This window comes from Protopterus annectens, chromosome 4.part0 (assembly GCF_019279795.1).
Source record: "Protopterus annectens isolate FY-2018-M chromosome 4.part0, PAN1.0, whole genome shotgun sequence".
Taxonomy (NCBI): domain Eukaryota; kingdom Metazoa; phylum Chordata; order Ceratodontiformes; family Protopteridae; genus Protopterus; species Protopterus annectens.
The window spans coordinates 1619106809-1619132486 of NC_056733.1; the positions used below are offsets into that span (position 1 = coordinate 1619106809).

The 25678-nt window shown below is 44.2% G+C and overlaps 1 protein-coding gene across 2 annotated transcripts in view; it reads right to left on the bottom strand.

Moving 5' to 3' along the window:
- The window catches only part of TNIP1 (TNFAIP3 interacting protein 1), a 739301-nt gene that overhangs the window by 326088 nt on the left and 387535 nt on the right, over window positions 1–25678 (bottom strand). The window lies entirely within an intron of this gene.

Below are 25678 nucleotides of genomic sequence, written 5' to 3' on the forward strand. Positions count from 1 at the left end.
AAGTAGCTCCAGCTCCAGGTGAATGACTTCTAGGCTTTTATGAATCAGGCTCGCTCTCTGAGAATATGCAAACAAAATACAATTTGGCAGCCACTTGGATAAAGGTACTTTAGACACAGGTGAGCTCACCCTGGATTTTGAGAAGGAAACAAACAACTGGCTAGATTTCCTGAAGGACTTGGTGTAGTCAATATAAAACCATAGTTGCCTATGCATATCCAAACAATGCAGAAGGTATTCAGTTTTGTTTGAAAAATTATGAAAGAACACAAAAGAATTAATGGAACAGTGAAGGTTATTCTCTGAAGTTACCTTAGGTAAAAAGGAGGATTTTGTATGAAGAGAGACACTGTCCTTATGAAAAATTGAATAATGCCGTAAGCTGTCAGATCGGATAAAAGAACACTTGTTTGCAATGCACCATAACAATGATAATAATGCTTTGGCTAAACACAAGGAAGTTTGTTTTAATTTCTCAGGGTTTCATTTCTTTGTGCTTGAACAAGCTGATATTTTTTTGGTGATTGTGAAAATCTCTTACAGGTCATAGAAATGAAATGGCAATTGCTACTGAATGCCGTGGCTGCTCCTGGTCTTAATGATAACATCAACATAAACTGTGCATTACGCTGGCTTACCTAAAGCTCTTCCCTTTCATACACATGTATATATTATAAACAGACCAAGTTAGTTACCATAGCTACTCAAAATTCTATTCTTCTGTTATTGGTTACTGTATTTGTATTTTTAAAAATCTTCATTTCTTTGGTTGCACATTTAATTTTATAAGTGTATTACCATGTATTTCTACAAAATCATTTCCTTGTTACTGTATTCTGATGAAGTTCTTTGCAACAATAAAGGAAGAAAGTGCTTAATGCCAGTTCTGTCTAGTGTGTATTTCTTTATTTTTGCCATAGTGAATTTGTTTTAAAAAAAAAATTAAACAAGGTAAAAGAATGTTCCTGCTGAGTTCCATGGGATATACAATGTCACCAGAAACCATGGAGAACAGATTGCACATTGCCAGACCCTTATGGCCTTCTGCCAAACAGGATAAGAATGCATCCCCCCTTTTGTTGAAGTACCAGACCACCAACATGTTGTCTGTTTGAACCACAATCACATCTCTGGGGAGGACGTCTTGAAAAGCCTGCAACGTTAGGATAACCACCCACATGTAAACAACAATGATGTCAGTGTGCGCCTAAAGAACACTGATGTCAGTGTGTGCCTATGTGGAAGACCAAGACTCTCGAACAGTTCTCCCTTTGAAATAATCTCCACCCCAGGAGGGAGTTGTCCATGGTGACCATGGCCAAAGGGGAAGAAATTACTAAAGGTCTTCCCAAAGTACTAGTGGAGATTGTAACCACCAGTGAATCTGCTCATGACACATACTCGTCATTGTTTGGGAAATCCAAAGAATGCATAAAGAGAGACCACTGCATGACCATTGTCCATTGCAGTGGCCTTGTATGATACCTAGCCAGAGGGACCAGTTCTATCGACACTGCCATATGACCAAAAAGCTTTAAAAGTATGTGAGCCATAGGTTTGGGAATCACAAGCACGGAAAGGACCTGAGCTTGAAGACTGAGAACTCTGCAGTTTGGGAGCCTGGCAATCTGATGGACCATGTTCAAATGATACCCTATGAATGCTAAGCCTTGTGCAGGCTGAACACTTGATGTGGGATAACTGATTGTGATACCTACATTTTTGCATAGTTGGAGTAAAAAGTGCCTGGCTAATATCAATGATGCTTTTGTGGGAGCGGTGAAGAGCCAATTATCCTGGTAGGGAAAGACCTGAAACCCCTGCAGCAGGATCCAGGCTACAACCTGGCACTTGGCAAACACCTGAGGGCCTGTACAGAAATCAAATGGCAGGGCCCTGAACTGATAATTACTGGCCACCAGCCAGAAGTGAAGGAGGCTCTGAAGACACTGATCTATCTTTATGTAATGGTAGGCATCCTTGAGGTCTATCAAACACATCCAATTGTCCTTCCTCAGAGGGAATATGGACTGCACCATGACTATCCAGAACTTGGCCTTTCTGGCAAACTGGTTCAGCTTGCTTAGGTTCAAGACTGGTCCAAGTTCCTTTGTTTATTGGGTACTACAAAGAATTTGGAATAGACTCCAGATCCTCTAAAGTCTGGTGGGACCTCTTGAATGACTTGATTTGCAAAGTCTCTGATGGGATGGAACATCAGCAAGACACTTTGGGAGATATTGCAAACTTCCATAAAAGTGACAGCATACCCTCTGGATATAACTCTCAACATCCAGGCATCTGAGGTGATGGCCTCCCATGCTTTGGGGCAGAGAGCTAAATGACCACCCAACTGTCCTCAGAAGTGAGCAGTCATTCATCCCTTCAGGATCACTGAAGGGCCTGCCAGCAAAAGCCCCACAGAAGCCCTGCTTCTACAGACCACCTTTGCCTCTGGGGTGGCATCCATTATGATTACCTCTCCTCCTGCCCTTGGGACAAACCCTTTAGGGGAGTGCTCTGGAAAGAAAACTGTGACTTGCTGAAGAAGAGATGCTTATTACCTTTCCGATTCCTAGAATAAAGATTGATGGGGGTTGTAAAAATGGACTCCAATAGCAGACAGCAACTTTCCATCTTGTTCGCTCCTCATCAATGTGCCTTAACCTTGGGTCCATACAAAAGGACACTTTGAAGCAGAATTGCATCTAGGTGTGGCTCCTCAATGTACTTCCAGAACCTGCTGCTCTGGATGCTCCATCAGTAGTGTTCAAAATGAGTCCCACAGAAACATTGGTGATGGAAGTCAGGGTAGACAAAAAGAGTCTCCAGCTTCTTCTGGGTATCCAGAGACTGATGTATCTTGAGAGTACTTGACATTTCGAAAAAATGGTAAAGTGCCTTAAGTAAACGACCAATAAACCCAAAAGGAAGGCATTGGTAAGGCAAGCTGGATATCAGTTAAGAAAAATGTATTGTTGACACCAAAGCACACTCACAAAAACGATAAATCCACAACAAATGCTTTAACTGTTTTCACAGCATTTTCGTCTTATAACTTCCCTACATAAAGGTAGGGGAAATGACACACATAAAATGTAGGAATAAATCTATTAAAACCAGGGGGTATGCAAATTGCAGTACAAATGGAATTATTTTAGCTTTGTGCGATCAATGTGAAGCATTTTATGTTGGAAAAACTGAGAGAAATTTTAAAATGCGGATTTATGAACATATGTATGACATCAGAAAGAAAAATATTAACAATGGGTTGTACAGACACAATCAAACTTGTATTAATGCCAATTTTGTTTTTTTATGCTATAGAAGTGTTACCTATAGATCCCAGGGGTGGCCCTTCGAAAACCTGTTTTGATTATACGGAATTATATTGGCAATTAATTTTAGAATCAAATGCATACCCTAGTTTGAATGAAAATGTATCTATAGCCTGTGTTAAAACTGAGATCTGCCAAGCTATAATTCACAACTTTGATAAGTAGATGATGGTCTTAGTTAGGTTTTAATATAATACATTGCATTTATATATGGATTTTGTATATTTATTATTTAATGTATTTTTATAGATGTATGTATTTATTATGATGTATTAACATGTTCAAATGTCTATGTTTTGTGGTTTTTAAACAGTTCTTTTTAACTAACAAAGATTTTTAAACAGTGATTTTTATGTGACCAGAAATGCACTGTTCATTTTATTTTTGTGGTTTCTCAGTCACTCAGTTCATTTGATTGGCTTTTGGGTTTTTAAACTTTGTATATAGTCAAGGATTTAACTGTTGGTACTCTCATCTGATGAAGTTAGAAGACAAAAACCGGGTGAAAACAGTTAAAGCATTTGTTGTGGATTTATCTTTTTTGTGAGTGTGCTTTGATGTCAACAATAAATTTTTCTTGACTGATATCCAGCTTGACTTACCAGTGCCTTCCTTTTGAGTACTTGACATTTCTTAGATCAGATCTTGTTGAAGTCTTGTGATGTGAGATAAGTAATTAACAGCCCTCAAAGTAAAGGTGGATGAGGCATAGGCTCACTTCCCTAATCAATCCAGTGCCTGAAACTCCCTGTTCAGGGGGTGGACTGTGGAGTTCTATTTAGAAATCTCCTTTTTGGTGTCTGTCATTCCCATGATGGCATTGATGGCTGGACCTTTGTTCCAATGAGATCTTTTTGTTAAGGGGTGCAAGAACTTTGTCCAGTTTCTGAGGTATTGGTTCGAATTTCCATGTCCTACAGTATACAAAGTCTACAAGGACATCCAAAGGTGTTATCACCCAGGGTGTGGATGGGCCTATACCAAAGGCCTCCAGGAAGACTGACTCCTCTGAAGAGGGGGCTTCGGTGTTCCATCAATGCCCCTTTTGGAATGTACCTCACAAGACATCTGCAGCAGCTGGATAGGCCACAGAAGTACCTCACAAAGAGGATTACTGGCCTCAAACAAATGTCCTACACTGACCTCCTCAAAAAACTCCAGCTTTACCCCGTAGCATATCGCCTACTCTGAGGTGATCTCTGCCTAACATATAAAGTTATGTCAAACCCAGAGCTGTTGGACATGCTACATCTAAAGAAATCCCAATCCCTCTGAGCTACACGCTCTAGGGACCTAAACCTTGTCACCACAATAAACAGGACATGCTGGAGGGATAGATTCCTGTCCCAGAGACTTCCCATACTCTGGAACAGGCTATCCATCTATGTCAAGCAAAGTTCTTCATTAGCACTCTTCAAGAAAAATCTTGATGAGTGGATGGGAAATAGGAAATACACCCCGGGGATCACTTCTGTGTCTCTGCTCGACAGTGGCACAGGAAAATAACTTTGTTGGGTGAAGTAAGCCAGGGAACCTTGTTGGCTAGGCTTATGTAGGCCCTTGGGCCAATAGCCTAGTACTTATCTATGAAACTAATCCCCTACACTGGTGTAGCAGCTCCAATAAATCACCAGAAATCACCAAAAGAGGTGTGATCACGCAAGTACTTGGGGAATCCTCTTTTTCCTTGAGGTCGGTATCTTCCAGAGAATCCAAGTGCTTCCTCTTGCACCTTCTCTTCCCTAAGATCTCCCACTCCAATGAAGCAGAAGGGGTACAGGTGGAGTAACCCTCCAAGGGGTCAGGCTGGAGGCCAGTTGACACAAGCTGTCAGGGAACAGCTCGATGACTTGTTGGCAGCACAGACGGAAAATGGGAGGGTGGTGCCAGCTGGAGATTATCTAACCCTCTTCTCTAGCTGAGAACATCCTCTCTACAATTTCAAAGGCTGAGGTCAAAGTGGCCATCCCAGATATGAGGGTCCTGGAACCTGAAGGCACTGAAGATAACCCCAAACCCAAAGGCACAGCTCCCAGACTTGACGCTAAAACTGGAACTGAGCTATCTAAGTCTGAATTTCAGAGGGGGAGTGATGAACTGGAGACTGGAACTGTCAACCCAAACCCCAAAACTGCAGCCTCGATATTATGGCTCTGAGGAGTCATCAGCCCCAAAGAGGTCAGGGTTGAAGCTGCCAAGGAACCTGACTGATCCAAGGGCAACCAGGTTGACAATTCAGATCCCAAGGATGGAAACTTCACTTGCCCCACAGACATCGGATTTGAAGAGGCAGAGGAAAGAAATCCAAAAGATGGAGCCAAGGGATCCAGTGTGTGTGTGTGTGTGTGTGTGTGTGTGTGTGTGTGTGTGTGTGTGTGTGTGTGTGTGTGTGTCAGAACCAAGGGGATAACCCTCAACTGTATCTGTCCCTGCAAAAAGGACCACATTAGCTGCTCCAATTCTTACTGTTTGACATTGCTCGCCAACCTGACCGAGTGGACAAAGCCACCAAAGATGGCACTGAGGGTCTAAGTGAAGAATAACCCACATGGTGGATCTGATCCAGAGAAGCTCAGAAGCAAGGTGAAGAAGTGGAGGACTCCAGAGAGTGAGGAGGAGTGCCCCGGGAAAAGGGGGATGCTATCCTACCTGAAGGTGCCCCTTTAATCAGGTATGGACTGGATATGCTTGGAACCAGTGAAGCTTTCTTTGAGGTATTTGGTGCGGAGGGCAATCAGCTCTGAGATGTCTGAGCCAAAGCCGGTGTTGGGGAACCCAGAGAGGCCGAAAGCCAAGGGACCTTTGGACCCAAAGAAGCCGAGGGAGCCATCCCTGAGGTGGAAGCAGAAGAAGACCCCTTGCGCTCACTCTAGGAATACCTGGAGTCTCACGGCCTAGGCTTCTCACAGCCTGTCTTTGGTCCTGGGGGAGAGGCCTTAGAACTAACAGAAAAATTAGATGGCAAGAGGCCCTTAAGGACAAGCTTAGCCTTGTGCTCATTAAGGGCCAGAGAGCTGAAGCTCTTGCAGATAGAACACCCGGAGCCTAAATGCTCCAGACCCAGGCAATAGACACACTTAAGGTGAGCATCTTAAGAGGGCAGCTTGTGCCCACAGGAGATGCACTTCTTAAAACCCTTGCCCATGACACACTTCCTCCCTCCCCACAAAAAAAAAAAACCCACACACACCAAAAAGCAAACTTTCTACAGCAGGGGAAAAAGACAGGAATGGTTCGACCTACATAATCTAGCAAAAAAAAACTACAACCCACAACCTAACAAATCTATCTAAAACACCCAAAAAACCTAGCACTAGAATAAAAGAGTGTAAGGGAAAGGTAAGTCTCACCACTCCTAGAAAATCTTTGAGAAAATAACCCAAAAAGCAAGCAGATCCAATGACCAAGCTGCAGACCATGAATGGCTGCAAACTAGATCTGGATAGTGGATGGAGGAGCACAGAGTTATGAGTAAGGGAGGCAGAGCCAAATCAAGCTTAAAGGGTTTAGAATTGGCTGGAGTTGGATCTGAAATCAGATAGAAATAATACATTTCTTTTCAAAATTCTTCAAAGATCATAGGTGTTAGTATTTCTAAAGTTTGGGGTGTGTATGTAAGGACTGACAATTTTCAGGACAAGGTTAACCTAATAGCACTTCTGTTTTAGGTCATTTTGAAATTTTACCAAGACCTAATGGCACCAAAGCTACAATACACCCAACTTGAGTCACATACTTTTGCTGAATGTCAGAATCAGGTTCAAACAAAACATGCCGATACTAAAAGCATACATGCATGCTTTTGATGATGAGCTAAAAAGACACACAACCACAGTAATGGGAATGCTGTGGTGAAAGAACGGTTTCTGCATTCTTGCTTCTCTTAGGAAAACAATGTTTCTGGATTAAACTGCAATTTTGCTTTTCTTTTAGTTTTGTAGTAATTGCACTCGATTCGCAGAATGTAACAGAAACAACAACAACAATGCCAAAACATGCCTCAAAGGTATCACAGTGATCACATGTACTTCAATCCTATTTTTTATTCACTACAATCTTGTAGCATGATACAGTTTGTCAGGACATATGTTGAAAATACAAACGGTGTAATTGCGAAATTCTTTACTTGTAAGACAATGGAGGCAGGGAATGAGAAAGTATAGCTGTGTAAGCTGAACTTGCCCTAACAGTATATGCTTGAATGATCACTGCTTCAGTAGCCTTAGCTACATGGGGTATATCTTGCCAAGGATATAACAGATGACCTGCTTCCAAAGCTTCAAGGCACTTTACACACACCCAAAAGGTCAAGCACCTCAAGTTGAGCTGTCTAAAAAAAAAGTCTGGGTGCAAAGGCCTTTAGAGCTTTCCTGCCAGCAGAGAGAGAAAAAGAGGCTGAGCCCTGAAAGGCCTATGTATGAAAAAAACAAAAAATATATGTTCACACCCTGGCATAAAATACACACCAAAAAACAAGGGGGTGGAGGGATGAACAGCTACAGTAGCAGTGATCATTTGAACATGTATGTTAAGTTTAACTATGTTATGTTAAGTTGAATCTATATAGGTAGGTGTTCAGTTCTCCAACAACTAAACTGGCTGGAACTTCCCAACCTGTTAATGCTAAAGCAACTTTCAATTGCCCATAAATTCATTTAAAACCCCATTAACTGTCCAGCTCTTTCAAACCTGTTACAGCCTAACACTAACTGCAGGCTCCTAAGGTCATCCATTAAAATAATGTTAAAAGTATCCCTGTCTCACAACTATCATGGCCACTCCCTCTACTCCTTTAAAACTGCCAATACTGGAACAATCTTCCTCAGCACATCTTACATAATCCAAACCTGTCCACATTTAAAACTACCCTGAAAGATTATCTAAATGCTAACTGTGCTAGTTTATCTTCATTCTTTTACTACACTTCTTATGCATGATACACCCTTTTTTTCTGCTCATTTCTTGCATTACTTGCATATTTGCTCTTATGGATATTATACACTTTAACTACCTTTAAAATTTGTACCTAACTTATTTTTTTACTTACTATGTAAAGTTTGCTATTCCTTCTAATTCTTCTGTGATTTTGTAACATATTTTAACATACTTTTGATATTTTGTGTAACTACTTACTTGTACTTTAACTAATTTGTACTTCTTTGGAGCTTTACTCCCTGGGTCTCTGCTGAAAACAGGTTTCTGACCCAGTTGGACACTACCCGGTTAACAAATGTAAATAAATAATAAAACAGATTACCATAGCTAACTATATTTGGAAGGTGGAAGGAGAGAGAGTCCAGGAACCCCCTGGAGAATGGTCCTAGCAAAGGGTGATCTGGACATAGAGAAGGAATCAAGCTTAAAGTGCTTTGTAAAACTATGTTCAGAGGACCAAGTAGCAGGTTCAAGAATATAGCGCCTTAGACACCTATTTGGAAATGGCCTATTTTGACACAGGTTGTCCATTCTTCTTATCTTTGTAAGAAATAAACAACTGATCTGAAGATCTGAAAGATTTAGTTCTATCAAGAAAGTACTAAAGATGTCTGTGGATATCCAAGGTGTGAAATATCCTTTCTTCCTCATTTTTAGGTTCAGTGAAGAAAATGGAGAGCTGGATAGTTTGGCTTAAAGTAAACTTGGATACCATTTTGGCGTAAAAAGGAGGACAACTTTCCAAAGAAAGCCTGTTCTTAAGGAAAATGAGAGGGGGTTGACACACCATAAGAGCTTGCAACTGAGATACCCTTCTTGCAGATGTCAGAGCAATAAGTAGAGTATATAAGTAAAAATGTTTTCCATGTTAAGAATCTCAAGTTAGCCAGAATAGCTGTTTCAAATGGAGAAAGTGTTAACTTCCCCAACATAAAGTTAAGATCCCAAGGAGGGGCCACTGGTTTACTTGGAGGCCTCTTATGTAAAACTCCCTTTCAAGAACATTTTGACAAGAGACTGCCTTGAAAGGGGACATGCTGAAATGGCTGATAAATGAACCTTGACAGAGAAATAAGAAAGGCCACAGGTTAATAACTTGCACAAATATTGTAAAACTAGAAAACAACTAACACTGAATGGGTGCTGGTTATGTTGTTGGCACCAACTAGAGAACTCTTTCCATTTGATAATATAGAATGTTCCAGGAGCAGACTTTCTTGTCTCCTTTAATAACTGTTTCACATCCTCAGTAAACAGGTGCCTAAAAGGAATTAAAAACCTATAATCTAGGCAGTCAATTGAAGATGATTGACTACTGCTATAAACAGGCTCAAAGGAAGGAAAACTCAGCTGCTTTTTAGACAAACTTAGTTCAAGGCAGGAGCCACACACACCTTGCTGGTCTGAGGTGTAACATGTCTTTCATGAACTGTACAAAGAAGAAACAGGTGCCACTTTGACATGTATGACTTTATGCTGGCTGGCCCTTTAACATCTTAACGAATAGCTGACAGCTGTAAAAATAACAGATGATGGAGTAACTGAATAAAAATGGCATGTTGAGAAGAAGGAAGAATCATAGCATCCTTAAAAACGGTTCTTTTGTTTTTAGGATCTGTTTTTCAAGAATACAGATAGCAGCTCTAGCATTGATCAAACAAAATGTTTGAAAAATGAGAAATGGCATGGAGGCTCTAAGAAGAAAGGGGGGGGGCTCACAGTGCCAGGGACAGTCCAAAAAGCCTGTACGACTACTGGGCCCTTCTAATTCCCCCATACAGTTCTAGCAATCCCTTTACTCTTTCCTTCAATCTAGGCCTTCATCTTCTCTAGCAGCATCATGTTTTCTCAGACAGATGGGTTCTGAGAATATTCATTTACAGGAACACAGATGGCAATACATACCCCTTCTCTTTTTCTGGAGATGCCTCCTCATCCTGTAAAACAAACTTTCTTCTTCCCTCCATTTTTGGAGCTAGTGTTGTCTCAGAGGGTCATAGTACTTGCAATTCTAGGTCTGAGGCGCAAAGATTTTTATTCAATAATTTTCTGGAGCCAAAGAAAGAAGGTACTTGGAGAAGAGTCCTAGACCTTCCATGAATACCCATGTTACTGTTCTCAGTTCCAAAGTAATGTTACATTCAAAAGATAATTATCATCTTGTTATAATTTGCATGTTTTGTATAATATTTTGTATCTCTGTCTTGTACTTTGAGCAATGCTTTGAATTAAGGGTACTTACAACATGTCTGGGCTCAATAATTGCTTATGGCAGATTGGAAGGCATGCATATCTTTCCATTTTTGGACAATGGACTTAATTTGAAGACTTTTTTCTCAAATGAGGAGATTTTTTGGCATGCTTCAAGGGGCTCCTTTTTTGAAACCTTGTGTTTCAGATTAACTTTCTGAAATTGTTTTTCTTTCTTTCTTTCCTCCCTTTCCTCAGATAAGTTTTTTTCTGGGAAGTCTATGAATTAACCCAGAAGAACAATTATGGAAGCTGTTTCCCTGGCTACTTCAGATTGCTTGTCTGCTTCTGAATGAAGAACTCTGATTCTCCCTCTATTTCAATATGTAGTGCATTTCCCTGGCTCAACAGCTACTAAATCAGTAACTAGACTACAATATAGAGATACACCTGTCTTATAAAACATTGTCATAATACAAAATAACGAAAAATAAAATGTAAGATATTCCCAAACAAAAGTCTTAGGGCTTTTCTCCTTAAAACTTCTTTTTGTACTGGGGGCAAGTCCCCCAAACCCTGTGAATAAGAAGTTATGTACCTACCATAACGTTCCATGTTAGTTGTCTTCTCTCACCTTCTTTCTTGCTGGATGGGTTCGGAGCCGATCCTCGGCTCCGACTCGGCACTTGCTAAGCTCGAGAGCTAATTTTACCAGCTCGAGGCAGCCCTATATCCCATGATACAAGGCGTGACTACCCAGATCTCGTTTGGTAGCTATAGAAAAACCCTGCCAGTAACCTTCTTCCCAGAAAGGAAGAAGAGGAACTAAATGTGGAAAGAAACAAAGCAAAGTAAGCACTAGATACTAGTGACACTTCCTACTGGGGCCCATAGAAAGAATGGATCGTACCCAGAGAAAAGTACAACTTCAAGGTCTGTCCAGGCTAGGGGGAAGGAGGGAGGGATGCAAGAAAGAAGGCGAGAGAAGACAACTAACATGGAACGTTATGGTAGGTACATAACTTCTTAATGTTAAGTTGTCAAACTCGCCTTCATTCTTGCTGGATGGGACCGCGTCCCTAGCACCTCTATCCTGGGTGGCTCAATGGAACAGACTCTTGAGAACTGTGGAACCAAACCTAGCCCTGTCTCTGGAGGTCAAGTCCAATTTGTAATGAGAGACAAAGGTGTGAGGAGTGACCCAAGTGGCTGCCGCACAAATGGTGTCAATAGGAAGCCTATCCTGAAATGCTGTAGAAGTGGCTAGGCATCTGGTAGAATGTGCGTTTGGTTTCGAGGGCAGTTGCTTGCCCCTAAGGAGATAAACATGAGAAATGGTGGAAGACAGCCATCTGGGTAAGGTCACCTTGGAGACCGGAAGACCTTTCCTGTTTTCTGCATAAGAAAGAAACAGTTGATCAGATTTTCTGAATTGTTTAGTTCTGTCCAAGTAATATCTGAGTTGGCGATGGACATCCAAACAGTGAAGTTTCTGTTCCGCTCTGTCAGAATAATTAGGGAAAAAAAATGGCAATTCAATAGATTGGCTAATATTCGTCTGGGAAGCAACCTTGGGCAAAAAAGATGGATTAGTTCTTAAAGATACTCTATCTTTGTGGAAAACCAAGTATGGGGGACGGACACAGAGAGCATGAAGTTCAGACACCCTCCTGGCTGAAGTAATAGCAACCAGAAAAATGGTCTTCCAGGAAAGAAATTTTAATGAGCATGTAGCAGCCGGTTCAAAGGGGGGCAGAATCAAGGATGCCAGCATTAAATTCAGGGCCCATTGCGGAGGGGGATCTTTGATTGGAGGTTTCAGCAGAAAGATCCCTCTAAGAAAGGCTTTGCAAAGCTTGTGAGACATTATGTTTTGATCCGCTAAGCCAACATGAAAATTTGAGATCGCTGCCAGCTGGACCTTAACTGTAGAGGAAGAAGAACCAGACTGAAAAATCTCAGCTAGGAAGTCCAAGAATGACTGCACTGGAGCAGTAAAGGGATCTATGTCCCTGGACTTTGCCCAGAAGGAAAAACGCTGCCATTTGCTAGCATAAATCCTTCTGGTAGAGGACTTTAGAGAAGCTACTATGATATCTCTCACGGGATTAGAAATCATAGGGAGCCTGGCTAAGGAAGGAAGTGGAGCAACCAAGCAGTGAGGTTGAGAGAATGAATGGCCTGGTGCAGATGACCCGAATGGTGGGTCAGAAGATCTGGAATTGGATCCAGATGCCAAGGCTGAACCAAGAGATGACGATGTAGGGACGGAAACCAAATTTGTCGAGGCCAGTAAGGGGCAATGAGAATCAACTTGGCTCTGAAGACGGTAGCTTTCTGAATCACTTGAGGTATCAGCGGGAATGGAGGAAAGGCATAAAGAAGTCCCTGGGGCCAATCCTGGGTTAGAGCGTCTCTGGGGGGATGGCCTGGTAGTGGAAAGAGGGAGAAGAAGTCTGGGCATTTGCTGTTTTGGGGTGTAGCAAAAAGGTCGCAGCAAGGGACGCCCCACTTCTGAAAAATCTCGTCCACTACTGATTGTTTGAGAGACCACTCGTGTGGCATGAGAATAGCTCTGCTCAGTCTGTCCGCTAAGAGGTTGGATTTCCCGGGATATGCGTTGCAATCAGAAACCGATGAGAGGAGATTGCCTATTGCCAAAGTCTGAGAGCTTCTCGACACAGTGGACAGGACCTGGTCCCGCCCTGTTTGTTGATATACCAGACTACGGACATGTTGTCCGTCTGAACTGCAACTTTAGTACAAAAATACTTAAACTTTACCTGAGCTGGTAGTCACGCCTTGCATCATGGGATATAGGGCTGCCTCGAGCTGGTAAAATTAGCTCTCGAGCTTAGCAAGTGCCGAGTCGGAGCCGAGGATCGGCTCCGAACCCATCCAGCAAGAATGAAGGCGAGTTTGACAACTTAACATCTTATATTATACCAACTCTAAGAATGACATACATCAGAGAAAAGGGACTATTCTGAGAAATTACATCTCAGACTTGGTATATACTAGTCCGATCCTAGGGCCATTCAGTCTCCATATTTCGGGACTCACTCTAGCATGTCCCGACATTTCAAATGATTACCAAATTTACATTACCACAATATAAAAAACTAGTGAAGAAACTAGTGAAGACATTCTAATTCAAGTGTGGCATATTATGTGGCAGTTGAGAAAGCAAAAAAATGTAAGTAAATTATCCACAAATATTTTAAGCAAACTTATAACATTAACAATAATACATTTAGTTAAAAGGAAGGGTTCTTTGCTAGACGCATTTATTTATTTACATTTGTTACTAGGTAAATGCCTGAATGGGCTGAAAGTCCATTTTCAGCGGAGACCCGGGGAGAAAAGCTCCATAAGTTAAAACATAAATCAATCAAGTATTTCAGTGTTTTACAACTTATAAAACATAAACAAGTTAAAAAAGATGTTATGTACTCACCATAACGTTCCATCTGAGTAGGTAACTTCATTTGTCAGCAACCTGTGGGTATCGGATCCGAATCGGATCAGAGCCGGCAGCTTTATTCAGCTAAGATCCGAGCTCCAAGCTCCTCCCCCTTACATATAGCCCCCTGCCATCCTTCTCTGTCCTCAGATCGAGTTTGCTTAGCATTATAGAATATTACAACCAAAGGATCAACTAAACATCCTAACCTGATGTCATCTGATACAGGGAGCACAAAGTTCCTAAAAAGGACGAACTACAGGTTAGGGGGACGGGGGGGGGGGTCGGTTGCTGATAAATGAAGTTACCTACTCAGATGGAACGTTATGGTGAGTACATAACTTCTTTATCTGAAGTACTTAACTTCATTTGTTCATCAACCTGTGGGACAGAGTCCCCAGCTACCAAAAAACTTGGGAGGTCCTCATGGAAGAATATTCCAGAGCACTGCAGAGCCAAAGGACGCCCTCCCTCTGGAAATTATATCCAGCTTGTAATAGGTAATAAAGGTATGGAATGAAGTCCAAGTGGCTGCTGAACAAATGTCATCCAAGGACACCCTAGACCAAAGGGCAGCAGAAGTGGAAATCGATCGAGTAGAATGGGCGTGAACTCCGACAGGTTCTGTTCGGCCAGAACTGTTATATGCAAGAAGTATACATTGTGAAATCCCTCTGGACAATGCAGCTTTTGACACAGGTTTACCCAAAAAGGGTTTAGCAAACGATAGACAGAGTTGATCAGATTTTCTATGATCAGCAGTCCTGTATAAATAGAACCTCAATTGTCTGTGCACGTCCAAAGAATGTAATTTGTATTCACCTTTGTTTTGGTAATTTGGGAAAAAAAAACTGTAAATTGATAGATTGATTAATGTTCGACTCAGAGACGACATTGGGTAAGAAGGAGGGATTGGTCCTGAGGGAAACTCTATCTTTATGTTAGACCAGATATGGAGGTTTGGCGCAAAGGGTTTGAAGTTCTGAAACCCTTCTAGCCGAAGTGATGGCAATGAGAAAGGCCATTTTCCAAGATAAGTATTTAAGATTCACCGAAGCTGCAGGTTCAAAAGGGGAGGGGGGGCCAGTAAGAGCCTGAAGAACAAGTGTTAAATCCCATGGAGGAACTGCATCCTTAACAGGAGGCCTTAACAGGAAAGTACCTTTTATGAACATTTTGCAGATCTTGGAAGAAGCTAATGAACCGAGATCACTTCCCACATGAAAGTGAAATTGCTGCTAATTGGACTTTGACAGTGGAGGAGCTGGCACCTTGATCAAATAAGTGTGACAAAAACTCTAATACAGCTGGTATCAGGGCTGTAAAGGAATCCATATGTCTATGTTCCACCCAGATCGAAAAACGTTTCCATTTGCTCTTATAGACCTTTCTAGTACAAGGTTTATGAACGGCTACTAAAATAGCTTTAACGGAGGAGGAGATACCAGGAGTCCTAGCTATGACTGGAACTGGATCAACTAAGCTGAGAGCTTGAGATTGTCCAGATTTGGAGTTGTCAACTCCAGGGGGTGAGAAATCAGATCCGGAGTGGGATCCAAAATCCATGGAGGATTGACCAGATGAGACCATAGGCAAGGGAACCATGTTTGACAAGGCCAGAATGGGGCTATGAGGATCACTCTGCTCCCCAACCGACGAGCTTTCTGCAAGAATTTTACCATGAGGGGGGGGAGGTGGATAAGCATAAAGTAGACCGGATGGCCAAACATGGACTAGAGCGTCTCTGGGGGATTCCCCTGGGGGGGGAGTAGAGCGAAGTACTCGCTGCATTTTGCATTTGAAGGCGACGCAAATAGATCGCAGCAAGGCTGACCCCACTTGAGGAAGATCTGCTTCGCTACTCTTGGGTTCAGAGACCACTCGTAAGGTGAGAGGATGGTTCGACTCAGCCTGTCTGCCAGAATGTTGGACCGACCCGGAATGTGCGTTGCTATGAGAAAGCAGTTGGTGGCGATCGCCCATTCCCACACTCTCATGGCCTCTCGACACAGCGGATAGGATCTGGTTCCCCCCTGTTTGTTGATATACCAGACTACTGACATGTTGTCTGATTGAATCGCAATTGTCCCTAAGGGAAGAATGGCCTGGAGTGCTTGCAACGCTAAACGCACTGCCCTCATCTCTAGGACATTGATGTGCAACAAGGTCTTAAAGTGTGTCCACATGCCTTGGACGGTTCTGCCCATGCAGTGCCCCCCCCACCCGAGGCGAGAAGCGTCCGTGGTCACCGTGACTTGGGGTGGGGTCATAGAGAAGGGGCGCCCTACCCGGAGATCCGAGGATTGGATCCACCAGAGTAGGGACCTCCTGTAAACCTTGCTGAGGGGGATAGCTGTACTTAGCGGATATTGCAGGATGGACCATTGGACCTGCAAGGTCCATTGCAGGACCCTCATGTTTAGATGAGCTAGTGGTGACAGATTGATGGCAGACGCCATGGAACCTAGCGCCCACAGGACCAATTCCGCTGGGGGAGCCGGGGATTGTAAGAGGGCCATCACGTGAAATGTCAAAGTTCGAAACCTGTCCAGAGTTAGGAAGGCCCTCAACAGGCTTGTATCTAGCCTGGCCCCTATGAAATCTAAGGTCTGAGTTGGCTGAAGGGAGGATTTCTTGAGAGTGATTGAAATTCCCAGATGAGATGCCAAGTGAAGGAAGTAATTCCTGGCTGAACAGAGTAGATGCCTGGTGGGGGCGGTCAGGAGCCAGTCATCTAGGTACGGACAGACCTGTATTCCTAGAAGCTTCAGGTGGGCTGCTACAACTGCCATCACTTTATTGAACACCCTAGGGGCTGTGGTGAGATCAAAGGGAAGGACCCTGAACTGATAGTGGCTGGCTCCCAGCTGGAAGCGGAGAAACCTTCTGGATCGTCTGTCCATCAAAATGTGGTAGTACGCATCCTTGAGGTCTATAGAGCACATCCAGTCATTCTCCTGCAGGAGTGGAAGAATGGATTGAATGGTGACCATCCGGAACTTTTCTTTGGCAACCAACAGGTTCAGAGTGGACAGGTCGAGGATTGGTCTCAAGTCCCCCGTCCTTTTTGGCACCAAAAAGAACCTGGAGTAGAAGCCTGATCTGGATTGATCTTGGGGGACGGGCTGGACAGCTCTTTTTTCTAGCAGCTGCTTTATTTCTGTGGCTGCTGCCTCCCTTTGATTGGGTGGTACACTGGGGAGGCTCCGGGGTCTGAGAGGGAGATTCAGAAAGGGGATAGTGTAACCTTTGGATATGATTCGAAGCACCCAGCGATCTGTTGTAATGGACTCCCAAACTGCTAGGTGCCTCGAGAAATGCCCCCCCGACTGCCTCCAGAGTGGAGCAGTCGGGTAACCCCTCACGGCTTCTGCGCGGGTCGATCCGAAAAGGGTTCTCTTGACCCGAAATTCTTCGGTCCCCCGCTGCCTCTGGGCTGGTGTCCACCCTGTCCTCCTCTGCCTCTGAAGGATGAGGTGTCCGGAGCGAAACAGGACTGTTGAGATTTTCGGAACCACATCTTCTTTTGTCCCCTTTGATTCCTGGAGAAGGACCTCTGGGGAGCCGAGAAGCAGATCCCGATGGCAGACAACATCTTCCAGTCTTTCTCGCTCTGGACCAACGTGTCGCGGACGGTCTTGCCAAACAGCGAAGAGCCATCAAAAGGGGCATTTGCGAAGGACGCCATGAAGTGTTCCGCAAAGTCGCAGAGACGGAGCCAAGCATGCCGCCGTACGACAATGCCCACTCCGCTAGCTCTAGCGGCTCCTTCTGTGGCATGGGACAGAAGTTGCATAGAAGTGTTTGAAATGGACTTAAGAGTGGCCATTCGGGCTGAGAATGTTTTCTTATCCTCGGCCGACATGGACTCTGGGGGGACTCTGCGTATTCTTTGATGAGATCCCACTAGAGTCATATCACATGTGCCATGTAGTTCAGCGACCTTACTGAGAAGGTGGCTAAAGCAAACATCAGCTTCCCTATGTGGTCCATCGTTCGAGACTCCTTGTCGGGAGGGTGGAACGAGGAACTCTCCTGGGTTAGTTCCTTCTTGGTGGCAGCCGCCAACAACATGGCATCTACTGGAGCACCCTTGCTCCAAACTGTCCTATCTGTGGGTGGACTGAGAATTTTGTCTGGTCTCTTTGGTATGGGCTCCACAGTGTCCGGTTCCTTCCATGCCCTGGTAGTGATCAGATCTACCAGGGGATCGGCGGGAGGGGACACCCAAGAGGTAGATGGGCCTGCGTCAAACATCTCCAGAAACACAGACTCATCGGAGGAAGGCTTTTGGGCTTACCACCCCCCTCTAATACGAAGCATTTCCATAATGTCTCCGAAGGAGATGTCCTCGGGGGGGGGGGGTGACCTTGGGGAACCTTCCCCTTCCTCTAAGTCTGTGTCCTCTGTCAGGGACTCGGGTGAGACCAAGTGCCTCCTCTTGCACTTACGTTTGTGAGGAACCTCCTTGGGGGGGCTGTCCGGGGATGCCTCACCAACCACATCCTGTTCCTCTAAGGGAACCATCTGGGACATAGGCGCAGGCTGTCCCTGGGGCCGAGTGATGGAAGGTAGGCCCGTCTGAGAGGGAGTGATGGGTAGAACCGTAGCAGGAGCCTGGGGCCTCGAGTCCCTCGACAAGACCCTCTCCACAACATCGAATGCCGAAGAACTGCTCTCTCTAAGCTCCGAGAGCAGCCCCTTCGAATCGGAGGTGCGGACTGGAGCTGGCGCCGATGCAATTGGATCCGAAGGGCCAGTATGCTCCGACCGAGACGGAGCTGACAACACACTGACACCTCTGGATCCGAAGCTCAGCTCATGGCTCCAAGAGCTCGGATCCGAAAAAGGACCCGACAAACTCGAGGGTGCGGTCGGAGCTGAAGTACGGCGCACTATCGACAAAGGGGGTCAAGCTCCCCCCCAGAGGGGGGGAGGCAGGAGCACTCCCATCTGCATTTGGGCCTGGTGAAACCTATGCATCATCCAGTCCATATCTGCATCTGACAAGCTTCGGGTCGATCTAGACAAGGCCACCGAGGCAGGCCTGGAGTGACGCCTCGAAGACCTTGAGGGTGACCGGGTCTCCTCCTCCTCCGGCTCCAGGGAAAAACAGGGTGAATGGAGCCGGGAAGGAGAAGGCCCAGAAGCCCTAGGAGAGACTAACAGCTTAGCTGGTGAAGCCGAAGAGGAAGCTTCAGCCCGCCACTTGTGGTGCTTCTCCTTTCTTTTCTCCCTCCTAGATTCCCTCTCCTCCTGAACCACAGCGGGAGGGTGAGTCCCAGCCAGGGGAGGGATAGAAGGCGGGACCGCTGCAGTAGCAGCCGGTGCCGCCGAGGGAGAAGAGGACAAAGCCGATTCTGGGAGCAGAAGTCCCGCCAGAATCAGCTTCGACCTCCTATCCCTCAAAGCCCTGGGGTTGAAGGTTGCACAAATTGTGCAGCCCGAAGAAAGATGGTCAACCCCAAGGCAGATAACACACAGAGTGTGGCCATCTGCCGGAGATAGCTTATGGCCACACTCGGTGCATTTAGAAAAGAAGATTTTAGGGGCCTCGGCCATAGTAATACAATAGGCCCAACCCAAACACACATTCACACACACGGGGAAGAGGAAATACTAGACTAACTAAAAAAAATATAAATTTTACCAACAAGACTAGCTTAATTAACTACAAAAGGGAACAACACTCACTCGCTTAACAATTAACTAAAAAACTAGATGAAAATAAAGGTAATTTTCTTGAAAACTCACAAAACCCTATGCCTGGAACTCGTTCTAGGTGCTTGAATAACCCGTGGCAAACGAGATCTGAGGACAGAGAAGGATGGCAGGGGGTTATGGGTAAGGGGGAGGATCTTGGAGCTCGGATCTTAGCTGAATAAAGCTGCCGACTCGGATACGATTCGGATCCGATACCCACAGGTTGATGAACAAATGAAGTTAACTACTTCAGATCAAAGTAAATAAGAAGCAGAAAGTTATACAAAGTAAATACAACAAGAAAAAAATACAAGGTTACAAAAACTAATTGAAAAAGAAACTAATATACAACCGTGCACTGAAATACATAAGTATGGCAGATAAAATATTACAAGTGTAATACTAGCCAGATCAAATGCTGGGAAAAGAAACCCTGCACCTGGAGTAAATTAGAGAGATTGGTAGTGGGAGACAATTGATAGCAATAAAATATAGTTATCAAGAGTCTGAAATAGTCAAGAAGTAAGGAATTTATGATTGCTAGCAGTGGTGGTGCTGCGGTAGCATTGTCGCCTCACAGTAAGACGTCCTGTTCGATTCTCAGCTAAAGTGTCTTCTGTGTGGAGACATGCGTGAATGGGCGTACCTTCGTCGAAGGTTGTGCATCAGGGCAGGCAACTCGGCACGTAAAAATCGACTGCCAATCATTAGCGGACCGGAGTTCCGCTGTGGCGACACCTAACCGGGAAAAGCCGAAAGACACAACAACAACATACTGTGACTGTTCACAGGAGAAAATCTGTGATTTTTTTTTTTTTATAAACAAAGACACAATGACATGTCCTGAAAGCCTAGGTCTATCACAAGATGCACACACACGCACGCACACTCTCTCACTCACACACACACTCACTCTCACACACACTCACTCTCACACACTCACTCTCACACACTCACTCTCACACACTCACTCTCTCACACACTCACACTCTCACACACTCACTCTCACACTCTCACACTCTCACACACTCACTCTCACACACTCACTCTCACGCACACACACACACACACACACACTCACACACACACACTCACACACTCTCTCACACACACACTTGAACACACACTCTCACAAACACACACACACACTCACATTCACACACACACTCACACGCACTCACACACACTCACTCACACACACTCGCACGCACTCGCACGCTCTCGCACTCACTCGCACTCACACACACACTCACACACACACTCACTCACTCACACACACTCACACAGCATGCTTACCTCCTACACTCAAACTGGTGCAAAACCAATTCATGACATCTTCAGTGTGTTTTAAGGATACCAGAATGAATGGATAAACTCACACAGACACATGGAGGGCATGCAGACTCCACAAAAAAGTCAAAGCCAAGAACTCAACTAAAGCTATGTGCTGTGAGACAGCAATGCTACTTACTTTGCACTATAACAACTATCAGTTACTTTTACAAACATCCTACTCCTGTCATCAAAGACAGCCACTTAGCATATGCACTGGCGATACTTGTGAGGGAAAGTGAAATAAATGGCTAGCTTGCTACTCTTAAACTGCAACCCCCACAACCACCACTCATAAGCAGTACTCATAACAATACTGTTTTTACACTCATTATATCAAGTACATTGGATGACAATACTCTTTGGTTCATAAGCAAATACTAGACAATCAGGCTGCACACCATTGTAAGCCTAGCCAAAAATTCCATTCAAAACTTTTCTTCTGCATCAAGGAAGGCAAGACAAGATAAACCAGGGGAGAATTTAGGGCTGTACATCTAATTATAGACAGCTTTTGTATGAGATTTGCTTTAGGGCTGGGAATGCTAGGAGTTGAGGTCTCTCTTTCTCTTCTTTGGATCCAGAGAGATCCTTAGTTCCAGTGGCAACCAGTGGGTTGGGAGGGTGGCCTAGTGGTTAAGGTGTTTGCCTTACAAACACAAGGTGCAGGGTTTGAGTCTCACAAGGGATAATTGGCTAGGCTTAAAATGGCTCGCAAGGGCAGTTAGCTTAGTACTAATCTATAAACCTGTTATATAGGTTTACACTGGAGGTGGCTAGGGTGATACTTTGACATATACTAGAATATGTTCCAGAATTGAGGGATATGTTGTGATATGAATATATCACTAAGACATGACATATTTATCTGTAGATGAAGTTTTAGTTTGTTTAACTTGGCATTTGAGGTATCATTTATTCTGTGAAGGAACAGAAAATAGAATGCCAAAGAAGCCTGGGTATTTCATGGTTTGAAAGCAAGCAAGTAAAGAAATTCTACCACACCAGATCAGTGACTACTGTTTAACATTGATCAAACATCAGCAGGGTAAGTCACTTGTCCCCACAGATGGCCTCTGTACCCATTAATTAGATGCCACACTATAGTAAAGAATAAGTATTTCATCTTATTTCACACAAATACACACTATTCTTTACATAGAAGAGACAATATGGATTGAATTATGACCATCCAGAGTTTTGTCTATTTTAGAAATTGGTTGTGATGGCTGAGATCCAAAATTGATCCGAGGTCCACAGTTTAATTTGGAGCTAAAAAGAACCTTGAATAGACTTTGGAATATAACTGGTTTTCGGGGACTGGTTGGATGACAATTTTTCTAGCAGCTTGGAAATTTACACCACAGCTGGTTTACATGGACTGTGTGGAACATCGGGAATCACTTTCTTCTTTACGGGAAGACAGGAAAAGGGAATGGAATAACTTCTGGAAATTACAGTTTGCACCCTCTTGTTCTTGTTAAATCTTGCCAGGTTTGGGGTTGCAGAGATAAGCATCACCCCACTGTCTCCAGAGTGCAGCAGTCAGGCAACCTTTCAGGGACACTGATAGGGCCTCTTAGTAAAGGGACCACAGAAGCCCTGATTATGTGGTCTGCCTTAGCCTCTTGGGTGACGTCCACTGAGAATCCCTCCACCACTGCCACATGACCTATTGCCAAGAGAGTCCTGGAGAGAACTCTGTGACTTATGAAAGCACATCTTTTTTTCCCCATTCTCTGATTCCTCGAATAGGATCTTTAAAGCATGGAAAAACAAATGCATACTGCAGAGAGAGTCTTACCATCCTGCTGACTCCTGGTCAGCGTGTCTTTCACTTTGGGCCCAACAGACTGGCACCACTGTAAGGACATTGATGAAGGGCATCATGAAGCCTTCTGCATAGTAAGTAAAAAAAATAAGACGCATCCAGGTATGACTGTAAGACCTGTGGCTAATGCTCTGGCTGAGCCATCGGCTACATTAGAGATGAAACACATGGCTATGTTAGAGGTTGGATGCAGATCTGAAAGCTGAGAGTTCACAGTCTTTTGGATATCCACAGACAAAACTCCAGAAAGAGACTTGGAAATTTCTTTAGTCAAGTCCTTCTGAAACCTGAGAACATGAGCAAGATAATTCAGTGACCTGAGTGCAAAGGTCACTGATGAATATGCCCTTTTCACAAATCTGTCCAAAGCCCTAGACTCCCTGCTAGGTAGATGGACAGACAAACTCCCCTCAGACTATTCTTTTTTTTTGTGGCTGTTGCTACAACAATGACATCCACTGAAGGACCTTTACTCCAATGTTTCCTGTTTTTGGAAGTTAGTAAAATTCTTTCTGGTTTCTTGGAGATGTGCTCCACCACATCAGTGTCCTTCCAAGCCCATTGTGCCATAAGGTCAACTAGTGGATTAACAGACTGTTCTAGCCAGGACAATGCTGAGTTGGAGTCAAAGACTTCCAGAAATGCATATTAGTCTGGAGTGGGATCCTCAGTGGACCATCCCTCCTCTCTGTTTCACGGGTTTCAAGAATTTCACCAAAGATGACATCTTCCGATGGAGACCTGGGTGAACCCTCATCTTCATTCAAATCTGTATCCTCCACGAAAGATTCGGGGGAGGAGTCTATGTGCATTTACTAGCATGTCTGTTTCTTGCAATCTGATTCTATTGGGAAATGGTTCAGAATCAGACTGGAAGCTTACGTAGCAAGTTGTTCCAGAAGCCTGTGTCAATTGTCCCCATTTGGCAGGATGGGAAGAAGATGACATTGCAAGATTTAGTTGGGGTATGAGTGGAACCAAACTCTGAGCAAGTGTCCTCTCTTTGGGTAAACCCAAAACCATTTCAACAACCACAAAGGTTGAAGTTGTCACTGGAACTAAGGATCTCTCTGGATCCAAAGAAGAGAACAAGAGACCTCGACTCCTAGCATTCCCAGCCCTAAAGCAAATCTCATACACAAGCTGAAAACTGCCAAGGCCCCCAAGGGAAGACACAGTCCCAAGAAACATGGGGTTGAACCCTCCCTTGGAGGTCAGCACTGACACTATGGCTGAGTGTCCCTTCCTGATTCAAGGGCATTTGAGTCAAGAGAGCTAAGGAAATTGTCGGCAACGTTGTAGGAAAGTACAGTTGTGTACCTACCATAAATGTAGATGTTCGAGTGTATTCACTGTTGAGTCATTACTCTTGGGTTATCCTGCTGGCAGGCTACCCGTAGTCGGCCCGATTCCAAAGTCTAGGTCCGGCGTCGGTTGCTGTCGCCTCTTCCCTGACGTCAGTGCGCCAGGGGTATAAAAGAAGCAGCCGATGCCATTTTCTTCAGTTTTTCTTGCCCCAGATGTCAAGTGCCCCTAAATTGGAGGGCTGAAAGGATATGCCAATAAAAATACATTCACAAAAATAACATGTCCTTCATCTACAAGCAAATACACCAAAAAGGTAGTATAGGACAGAGGAGATAAGTCCCACAAAGGAAAGGGGGAATGCAACAGTGAATACACTCGAACATCTACATTTATGGTAGGTACACAACTGTACTATGTTCATCGTGTTTCACTGTTGCAGTCATTACTCTTGGGTAGAATCCCAAAGCTGAGGTAGGGTGGCAGGTCTAAATAGGATTTGGAGAGGCAATGAGGCCATGCAAAACTGCAGTGGCAAAGCCTGCTCTGGACTTAGAATAGAGAGGTAAATGGTAGTGCTTTGTGAGAGTATGCACTGAACTCCAAGTTGCAGCCTCTAAGATATCTTTGGTTGGTACTCCTCTGAGGAAGGCTGCTGAAGTGGCTGCTACTCTGGTGGAATGAGGCCTAATGTCCTTAGGCACTGATTTGCCATGTTGTAAATAGCAGAAACGGATGCAATGGCCTATCCATTTAGAGACAGTCTGTTTTGAGATAGCCTTTCCCTGTGGACCTGCAGCATATGACACTAAAAGTTGCTCAGTCTTTCTGAAAACTTTAGTTCTGTCCAAGTAGAATCTTAGCTGCCTGTGTATGTCCAAAGAATGCAGGATTTTCTCACCCTTGTTCTGTGGATTAGGATAAAAGGTTGGCAAGTGAATGGTATGGTTAAGGGCCACACTGGACACCACCTTAGGCATAAATGTAGGGTTTGTCCTCAGGGAAACCCTGTCTGGATGGAAAATGATGAAAGGTTCCACAGCCATGAGTGCTTGTAGCTCTGAGACTCGTCTTGCAGAGGTTATTGCTAGGAGCAGAGCTGTTTTCCAGGATAAGAATTTTATATCTGCTGTTGATGCTGGCTCGATGGGAGGCAGTGTGAGTTTTTCCAAAACATAATTGAGGACCCAGGCCGGAATTGGTGCTCTCCTTGGAGGCCTAATGTTTTTGGCTTCTCTTAGGTACTGCTTTAGTAAAGGATGAGAAAAGATAGGTGGTTCCGTATTGTAATGGGCTGAAATGGCAGAGGCATGAATCTTAATAGATGAGAAAGAAAGGCCTTTGTTTAGCATCTCAGTTAGGTATTGTAAAATCTGAGGGATATTTGGTGCACACGTGTCTATGCCTTGTTCCTGGTTCCAAGCAGAGAATCTCTTCCATTTTTCTGCATAAGATTTTCTGGTACTGAGCCTTCTGGCCTCCAAGATAACGTCCATAACAGCTTTTGTAAGTGGAGTGCTCTGAATGGTTACTTTATCCACCATGCTGCCAGATTTAAGGTCCTGAGTTGGCTGTGCAGGA